This window comes from Hipposideros armiger, unplaced genomic scaffold, assembly GCF_001890085.2.
Source record: "Hipposideros armiger isolate ML-2016 unplaced genomic scaffold, ASM189008v1 scaffold_2, whole genome shotgun sequence".
Lineage (NCBI taxonomy): Eukaryota > Metazoa > Chordata > Mammalia > Chiroptera > Hipposideridae > Hipposideros > Hipposideros armiger.
The window spans coordinates 3,935,946-3,945,944 of NW_017731352.1; the positions used below are offsets into that span (position 1 = coordinate 3,935,946).

At 42.5% G+C, this 9,999-nt stretch overlaps 1 pseudogene; it reads left to right on the plus strand.

The window, feature by feature from the left end:
- The first annotated feature begins 9,041 nt into the window (after positions 1-9,041).
- Positions 9,042-9,520, plus strand: LOC109379528 (40S ribosomal protein S18 pseudogene; annotated as a pseudogene).
- Positions 9,521-9,999: the final 479 nt, after the last annotated feature.

The following is a 9,999-nucleotide window of genomic DNA, read 5'->3' on the forward strand; positions in this document are numbered from 1 at the left end:
TCGTTTCTAATATTTCTACTTTGTAAAACATTTGCCAGTTTTTATTTCATAACCCCCTGTTCTTATTTATGATGCCTATTCATTCATTTAGTTATCTGAAGTTTTATAACATTTTTATTTAAAATCTCTTTAAGATTGTCTATTATCTCTAATTCCTTACATGTAAATTTTCTGGTTTGGGCGGGTGGGTCTAAACACTGCCTTTAGTGTTGCTGGTCTTCCTCACAGACTTTGTAATTCTTGTTTATGAGCTCATCTTCTGTGGAGTATCTTTCCTGGGACTCCTTCCCCGTGTGCTCTGGGTTATGGAGGGAGGATTTCCTCAACGAAGGTTTCAGTGTTGTCTTATGGGATACAGCACTACCTCCACACCAAGTCCGAGGCTAGCGGACCAGGAATGTTGACTTTGTTTCCACTCATAGCTGGGCAGATGGCTTGTGTTCAGCCACAACCTTTGGCTGGTCCTCTCTTGGAGGGGCAGCATGGTCCTGCCTCCTGGCCTCGTGGCTTTCTGCTGCATGTGAGGCTCATGGCTTAATTGAAACCCCAACCGGAAGTCATACAGTTTGAGTCCCTGTGGGTCTGGAAGCTTCAGCTCCCATTTACATCTTTGTTCTGACTCTTTCCCTAGAGATTTCCCTTTCTTGCTTGGAGCTTGGAGATGTCATTGTAAAATATGTTTTTATATTTCATCAAGCTTTTCTAAGTACTTGCAATAAGAAGTGAGGGCAGTAGGGAAGCTTTACCTTGCTCATCATCTTGACCTGAAATTGAACCCCAATTATCCTTATGCTGGATGATTTGTGTTTGTCCCCCATATAGCAATATCTTCTTAATTGCTTCGTCATTTGCCCCCATGTTCACTGTAATTATCTCAACCTTTTCCTCTGAGCCAGAAAATTTGTTACCTTACTTGATGTTTCTAACTTACCTGATAGTTTCATAAATCTCTTGTTTTTGTCCTTAAGTTTTTCCCTTCACTCTGGATTTCCTTTTTGTTTTATTTAGTTGATTTCTCAACTCATCCTTGGGTTCTTTTATTAAATTTCATAAACATATTAAATACGTTTACATTAATTATATACTGAATGGATACAATATATTATATTTTAAATTAATATAATTAACTATTAAATTAACATAATTAATTAAATATTAAGTATTCTTATTTTTTGTTTTTTGTTTTTGTTTTCTTGTTGGTTCTATATTGTTTAGGACTCTTAGGAGTTTTCTTCTGTACTTTGGGCAGTGATTTCTTCCAGAATGGTTTTATCTTTTTCATGTGTTTCTTGTTTGTTTTCCTTCTCTTCTTTCCCCTCCTCTGCCTTCTCCTTCTTGACCTTTTTAAAAAGCAATGGGTGATCAAGACCGATTAAAGTTTCAACCCAGCTCCCTACCATCTTACCTGTTACCATCTCTACAGTTATCACCTGCTGGGTAAGAGATTGGCAGAAGGGGCTTAGCTAGAAAGACTATTTCCTGTTACTGCCTCAGAGAGGCTGCTATGGCTGTTGCTGACCGCTTTGCTTTTGGCGGAGAAGAAAGTCAAATATGTGAGCCATGCAATCACGGCCAGGTGAGGTGTGAGGGTCTTCAGGCCACTTTGGGGCCCTGAATTTGGAATCAAGAGTTATGATTTGTGGAGTTGGGATTGGGAAGTTTTCTTCATAGCCAGAAAAATTGCCACTCTAGAGGAAGACTGGAAATCACCTTTGGGCCTGAACCTCTCTTTGTTCCTGCCTTTCTTGAGTGGTTGGAATGCTCTGCAGCACAGACCTCAGGTAGGTGAGAAAAGTAGCCATCCAGTCAGACACATTGTTTGTAAAAGCCAGACAGGAAGGGGTGAGCTGAAGCTCCTGAGTCTTGTTATCCACCGAGGGGTGGTGTGGGATGCGTGCCTACCTGCAGATTGTCCCTCCAGAAGTCAGCCTTATCTTGAGCATAGTCTCTGAAAACTTTTCCTGTGAGCCAGGCACCAGTGCACTCAACTTTCAACAAACATCATGACCTTTACTTAATAAAGGTTCAGGGGAAAGCCAGGGCAAGTGTTCCCACTTTGAAGTACTTCATAAACGACGTGGCATGTTCCATACATGCGGATGACATGAGTAGCCCACTGTCACCTGAGTCATTTTTTCCAGGTGTGGTAAGGGGGAAGGCAGCCAGTTGGTGTCATTGAAAAAGCCCTGGATTTGAGTCTCGGTCAGAGGCTGGCTAACCACACTGACTGCAGCTGCTGGCAGCCCCACCTCTATGCATCAAGGTTTCTCACCTGTGATGTGGGAGCTGGAGAGAGGAGTGATCTATGCCTGATATTTCTCACCCAGAATGCATGAACTCATGTTGAGGGATACTTGGACAGAGAGACGGGACACCAAGGCTCGGGAAGCAAAGTTTATTGATGCTGGCACCGGCTCAGTGGATTTACATCCAGAGGCTGAGCTCTGACCTGGGAGGGACTCGGGGCTATATACCCTGAGGTTTCCAGGTTGGCAGCTAAGATTTATTATTAGGACATGTGGCCATTGTGCCAGTTCCTGACTGGCTCTGGGGTGAGGTAGGAATTTGGAAATGTTAAACACGGAAGTCTTAATGGCCATGCAGTTTAGGAATGTCTTTGTCTGAAGCTCCCTGCTACAGCGCTGAATCCTTAGTGACCACATGGTCTGGGAAAGCCTTTGTCTAGGGCCCACTGCCACACTCATAGATGTGAGAGCACTTGAAAAAAACACATGCCATTGATTTGACAGGAAGGCTGTATAGGAGGACATACACTGGACTTAGTGTTTAATAACTCAGGTTGGATCTGAGCTACTTCTTACTCATGTAAATTTAGGCAAGTTACTCAATGTCTTGAGGCCTCAGTTTCCTCACCTGTAAAAATAGGTCTGATCATTTGGACCTAACTACCTCAAGAGGTAGATTAAATGAGATGGGAATGCACAGGAAGTGCTGTTATTTGATACTGTCTAGAGTAAGGGCCTCTTATTTGGGCTGATGGGTCAGGACACATCTTGGCCTCCACAAACCTATCCTCTCCCAAGGGAAGAGAGCATCTGCCAGTTGCCCTGATCACCTGGACCAACAGCTCTCTTCCTGCAGGGGCCTTTCTGCCTCTGAACAGTTTCAGTTTCCCCTCTCAACCTCACCCCAAGGCCGGAAGTGTGGTGGTGGGGGCACAGATTTCTCAAGCAGGAGCCCCCTGGCATTGTTTGCCGTAACTCTTCCTGCTTTGTGAAATAGAAACCAGAGCCTGATTACACACCTTACTGATTTTTCTGCTTTTTATCATTCATTTTTGTGAGTATTTCAGTTGCTTGGGCTATCTTCAGCCAGGACCTGAGGGAGTCTAGGCATCTCTATAACAGTGGAATTCATTCCCTGGGTGTCTCTCATGAAAAGTGGAGGCCACCTGTCTCCCCTCCGCCTTTCCTTACAGGCAACTGGCACTGGCTGAAATCTATCCACTGGTGATCTATGCCTCTGTGTCTGGGTCCCATTTTCAATGCACAAGACCTGCTTGTTGCCACAGCTTTCAGAAGTAAAGTCAGGAACCAGCCTGGCCTGTGTACTTATCAGTGGAGCAGCCAAAAAAGAGAAGGTCTTCAACACAATTCTCTCTATACATGCAGGTTTCCTTGAGAGGTGGTGTGGGGCAGCTGCCTGATGAGAAGGAGGCAGGCCTAGTTTTTGGGCTGCAAGGAGGCAAGAAGGCCTAGAGTCCTGATAGGGGAACAGAAGGGCCTCTAAGACTGAGCAGTAGGGAAATCTGTGGGCAAGTCCCTCATCTCTGCCAGCCAGGGACTTACAAAGGGTAGGGAGCAACTACCATGCTTATGTAATTCTTGTAGGATTGGTCCCTGAGATTAGTTTGAGAGACTCTTTAGTGATCACAGAGCTATCAAAACTGACATCTCACATTAAGTCTGGGAGGTGGTGCTGTTATATCATCTCTATTTTACAGGTAGGGAAACCAGGGTTCAGGTGTACGATACCATTGACTATTAGTGTACATTATGTAATGATCACCACAATAAGTCTAGTTACCTTCTGTCACCATATAAAATTAATATAACATTAGTGACTATAGTTCAAGTGGCTTTTATTAAAGTTTGCTGCATGTCAGGTGCCCTGGTAGGTGCTTTCCCAAGGACTGTCTCCTGTAATTCTCAAAAGAACTCAGTGGGGCAGGCTCTAGTAGTTCCACTTCACAGGTGATGCCCATGAGGTCCTGTGATATTGTGATTTATAATAAGAAATATATATTTGATCTTAGTCTGGGTTTCTGACACAGGGCTCCTAAATCCCTCTCAATTTCCTGTGATGAGATCCTTGAAGGTGTCTCTTGTTATGTTAATAGGTGACTTTTGGACTGCCCTGAGGATGGGGGCTTGTTGTCCTAAGAACCAAACAGATGATTAGAGGGTTGGAAGTTTCAGTCCCCTTCCCGCCCCCCATATACTTCTGGAAAGGGAAGAGGGGCTGGAGGTTGAATCAATTGCCAAAATGGCCAATGATTTAATCAATTGTGCCTATGTAATAAAGCTTCCATTTAAAAAAGAAAAGGATGGGGTTCAGAGAGCTTCTGGGTTGATGAACACATGTAGATTTGGGGAGTGGTGTGTTTGGAGAGGGCTCTCTGTCCCCATACCTTGCCCTACAACACATCTCTTCCATATGGCTATTCCTGAGTTATAGCCTTATATAATAAACTGATGATCTAGTAAGGGAAATGTTTTTTCAGAGTTCTGTGAGCCACTCTAGCAAATTGAACCCAATCTGGTGGAGGAGGGGAAGGGGAATGTTGTTGGAACCTCTAATCTGTAGTCTATAGATCAGAAGCACAGGTGAAAAACCTAGATTTGCAACTGGCATCTGAAGTGGGGGAAGGGACAGTCTTGTGGGACTCAGCCTGTGGGATCTGACACTGTCTCCAGATTGGTAGTGTCAGAATTGTGTTGAATTTGTAGGACATGGAAAATTGATGTTGATAATGGGGAAATCTCACTGCCACACACATTGGAATTGATGACCAGAATAATTTAGGTCCCTAGGTGCCAGCCCAGGGGGTATGTGGCTATTCTCTGCTAAAATGGCATGCTTTCCTAGCACTCCCTTTGGGAACTGCCAAGCTCTTAGTGAAAAATAAATAGCATAGTGTAAGAACACTGGATAGGCAGTCAGAAGTCTTACTCCCTCTACCACCCACCCTCCCCCCCAAAAAAAAAGAAAAAAGAAAAGAAGGAAGCCTTACTTTTAGTTCTGCCACTAAGCCTGTCACCTGAGATGAATTACTGAGCCACTCCAAGCTTCAGTTTCCTCATCTATAAAATAAAAGTAACAACAATGACCATCTCACTGGGTTTTTTCAAGAGACCCAATGTGATAATGTAATACACAGCATTTTGTAAACTAAAGAATCATCATTATTCATTAAGCAAATTAGGCCTGGGAGTTGAATGAGATGATGGAAAATAGGACCCTATAGTCGCTTGCAAATCTAATATTTGGAGGCAAAATTTGGAGATAATAACAGTATCTCTCTGTTCTCTTGTCTCTTAACCTCCCTGACCCCCCCAACCCCAACCCTGGAATCTCAGTGTGTGGGGTGGTTGCAGGAGAAGACTGCCCCTGTAATCACAATACTCAGGGGGCTTCCTTCCTGTCACCTTCTACCCTGGCTCAGTGAGCATGTGTGTGGCAGGAAAGCCTGACATATGTAAGATCAAATGGAAATGATTAAGTACCTGGCAGTTGTTTCTCTGCTGGCCCATCACTAATCCTTTAATTGAAAAGGAGGCTGTAATGTCTTCTCAGTCTCTGCCATTCTCAATGTATTATATTGGGTTGTCAGAAAAGTCATGACGCATTTCTGCAATGAAAAACATAGAAAAAATATGGCATGACTTTTCCGACAACCCAATAGGTACTTACTAGCTGATCTCTGTGGAAGAGGAGCTCTTCCCTTAAACAGGAGATGTGCTCCAGTCCTCAGGCCGAAGAAAAACACCCCCTCTCTGCAGCTCCTCAACCAAATGGGGACTCCTAGATGGCAGGGCCCAAAGGACTGAGGGACAGATCGCCAGGTTATCCCATGGGAGCTGTCTAGGGAAGGACTGGATCATGGACAGCCCACTGGCTGGTGAGCGATAGACCTTGTTTAAAGTGGTGCTTCCCTTTGATTAACTTCTTTTTGTGTCACTTGACCATTGATATTTTCTTTTTTCTTTTTTTTTTTATCATGGCTTCCTCTTATCATAATTTATTTATTCATTGCAAAATTATATATATATGAACATCTGTGAAAATATCTCTTTCTCCGAGATATAAAATGTTAATAACTTACATTTACCTATGTTTTTCCTTACCCTTTTACTTTCATTTTGTACTTATAATTTTCTTTCTTTTTAAAAGTAGTTTAATGCTGTGCAGAATTACTGTTTAATTAATGTTACATTATACTTAGTGAATGTCATGTTTAATGTTTCAGCTGTTTTTAAACTTTATAGAAAAGGTACTAGTTCTATACCTTTTATATCATTCAACACATATAATAGAATTATGTTGTAGGAATTATGCTGCATGCAGTTGTAGTTCCTAGTTTTCATTATTGTATAATATTCCACTGTGTGAATATAAGTCAACTGACATTTACTTGTCAGTGGGTATTTTGGATATTTTTGAGTTTGTTTTTTAATTTATTTTTGTTATTATGTATGGAGCTGCTAAGAATATTTTTCTATGTGTATCCTGATGTACATGTCAGATCATGGAGAATGTGAATATATAATTTTATAATATAGTTAATATGGTCAAATTTATCAATCTTTTCTCTCTTTTGGTTGGTGCTTTTTTGCACTTTAATAACAAAAAATTTTATTAAGGAAAAATCTTTCTCTAGTGCAAGAAAGATAGTCACCTATCTTTTCTATCAAGATAAACATAAGAAGACATGCTTTGATACTGTCCTTAATCCACTTAGAGTTGATTCATGTGTGTGGTGTTAGATGGGGATTCTGTTTCATTTTTACCCATATGGATGTTTTTCTAGCTCAGTTATTGAATAGTTCCTCTTTTCCCCACTGACATAACATAGTTATTAATATTGTATTTCATATTGATTCTTCAAAGCAGAAAAAAAACTTTCCCTCATAGTCTTAATAAAACATTATGTTGACATATTACTGCTAAAACATTATGTCAACATATTACCTTTAAAAAAAACTTGAAAAGTTATCACTTCTGGAAAATGTATTCCCTACTGGCTATGCTCTTGATCCTATTCCTTCTCTGCTTTCTTCACAGCATCAGGCAGGCACCTGATTGGTCCATCAGAGGCTGGAGCCAGAGGGAGGTTCTGCTGTCGGTCAGCAGGGAACTCACAGGTTCATCTAGATTAAAGTCAAATATAACTCCAAGGGCTCCAGGGAACCAGGCCTGAGGACGCTAGTTTGGGAAAGGGCTAGCCTAGAATCAATCTGAACAAGGGTTGATTGAATTGTGTTCCCCCAAAAGATATGCCCTAGCCTCTGAATCTGTGCATATGACCTTATTTGGAAATAGGGTCTTTGCAGATATAATCAAGTTAAGATGAGTCATACTGGATTAGGGTGGACCCTAATTCAGTGTCTGGTGTCCTTATAAGAAGAGGGAAATTTGAACAGACGCATAGGGGAGAAGTCCATGTGAAGATGAAGTTAGAGATTGGAGTGATCCATCTATAAGTCAAGAACTGTCAAAGATTGCGAGCAACCATGAAAAGCCGGGAAGAGGTGAAAAGGGATCCTCCCCTGGAGGCTTCAGAGTGGGCATGGCCCTGCTTCCATCTTGATTTCTGACTTCTAGCCTCCAGAACTATGAGAGAATAAATTTTTGTTGTTACCATCATGTAAAAACCTTAAGCAACTAGAGGACAGCAAACGTTCTCAACCCCAGAGCCCCTGGGGGAGGCGTACAAGCAGAATATGGCTGCCTTTGAGGAACAAGTAGGAAACCTTTTTTCTCACTCCTGGAAACAAGCAAAGATCCATTGGTTCTGGAATAGGAGTCAAAGTAAAATCCATCTTCTCCTGGGGAAGGCAGGGGTAGGAAAACCTCTTGAGCTGAGGATCCTGCACCAATATACAACAGAGGCCTGCTAAGTCTAGGGGAGGAGCTCTTTTATATCCAGACCTGTGTGAGAGAGGAAGAAACTTTACCCCTCAAGGTTCTCTCAACTGGACTAATAATTAAATCTACGTGAAACAGATTAATAAGAGAAAATAATGAAATTTAATTACATATGTACATATGAGAACCCCACATTCATGAGCAAGTCAGAGATGCCATATACATGAGCAGTTCAGAGACAGAAAGTTAAAATGAGGTATATGTGGCATTCTGAGCTAAGGATGAGTTAAGGCACCTTAAGGCTTCAGATGGAATGGAAAATCATTCACAGGAAACAAAGAAGTGTAGATGTTCAGTAATTAGAAGTTTGGCCTGCCCTATAGATAGATCATAGAAAGTTATTTCTGGTGATAACTCTTACTATAAGCAAGGACCCTAATTTAAATTCTTTAAGGGAGATGTGAAAGTTTCTTGTGAGCTTACAGGGTCTCAGTTGCCTTTAGCTCAGAATAATTCACATGCCAAAATAGTACATCTTCGGGAGGCCTGTTGTGAACCCCACTCCCAAGGCTCAGGCTCTCAGGCTCTGACTCAGACTGAAGCTGGACCAGAGGAACCAAGAATGCCCTCAGACTCCACCATGAGTGTAACACCGAGTAACAAGACAACAGCAATTTACATTGGGGCAAAAGGCAAGAGCATGGAGAGAGACATTAAAACATCTCCCCTCCTTCCCCACTGAGCAGGTGTTCAAAGTTTAGGAATACTGAGAAAGCATTTTAACACCTCCAGCACCTCAGCCCCCACACTAAGCACAAAATAGTAACAGCATACCACTGAAGGAATCGAAACCTGTGGTGTGCTGAAGAAACAATACCAATAGGAAACTCTTTTCCACAGGAGACCTACGCACCAGCACTGGGGCTGCTGCCATGTCTGTAGTGATCCCTGAGAAGTCCCAGCATATTTTGTGAGTATTCAACACCAATATTGATGGGCAGCAAAAAAATAGCCTTTGTCATCACTGCGATTAAGGGTGTGAGGCAAAGATAGGCTCACGTGGTGTTGAGGAAAGCAGACATCGACCTCACTAGAGGGCAGGAGAGCTCACTGAGGATGAGGTGGAACATGTGATCACCAATATGCAGAATCCATTCCAGTACAAGATCCCAGACTGGTTCTTGAACAGACAGAAGGACGTGATGGGTGGAAAATATAGCCAAGTCCTGTCCTGGTCAATGGTCTGGACAACAAGCTCTATGAATACCTGGAGCAACTGAAGAAAACTCAGGCCCACAGAGGGATGTGCCATTCCTGGGGACTTTGTGTTTGGGGCCAGCACACCAAGACCACCAGCCACCAAGGCCACACTGTGAGTGTGTCCAAGGAGAAATAAATCGGTAGGCTTTGTCAGTTAATAAATAGTTTATACACCTTAAAAAAAAAAAAAAAGAACCAATAGCAACAGCAAGACCTCAACTCAGAACATTTCTGACCAGATTGACTTTTATCTCCCTTCTGGCCTCTCCCCAATAATGGCTTGACAGAAGAAGAGATGTGCCTACTTCTGGAAGTAAGTTACATTTACTATAATATTGTTCTACACATGATCTCCAACATTCAATAAAAAATTAGGAGACATTCGGGGCTGGCTGAGTGGCTCAGTTGGTTAAGAGTTGGCTTAAGAGCATGAGCTCTGAGCAATAGGGCTGCCAGTTCGATTCCCACATGAGCCAGTGATGCTGCACCCAAGCTGAGCTGCCACTGAGCTGCCAACAGGTGGCAGGATGGCTCAGCTAGTGTAACAACAAGATTGCCTGTTCGATGGTGGTCTACACCTACCTGCAACTAAGACTGAACTCGGCACCTTGGGCTGAGCTGCTGCCTGAA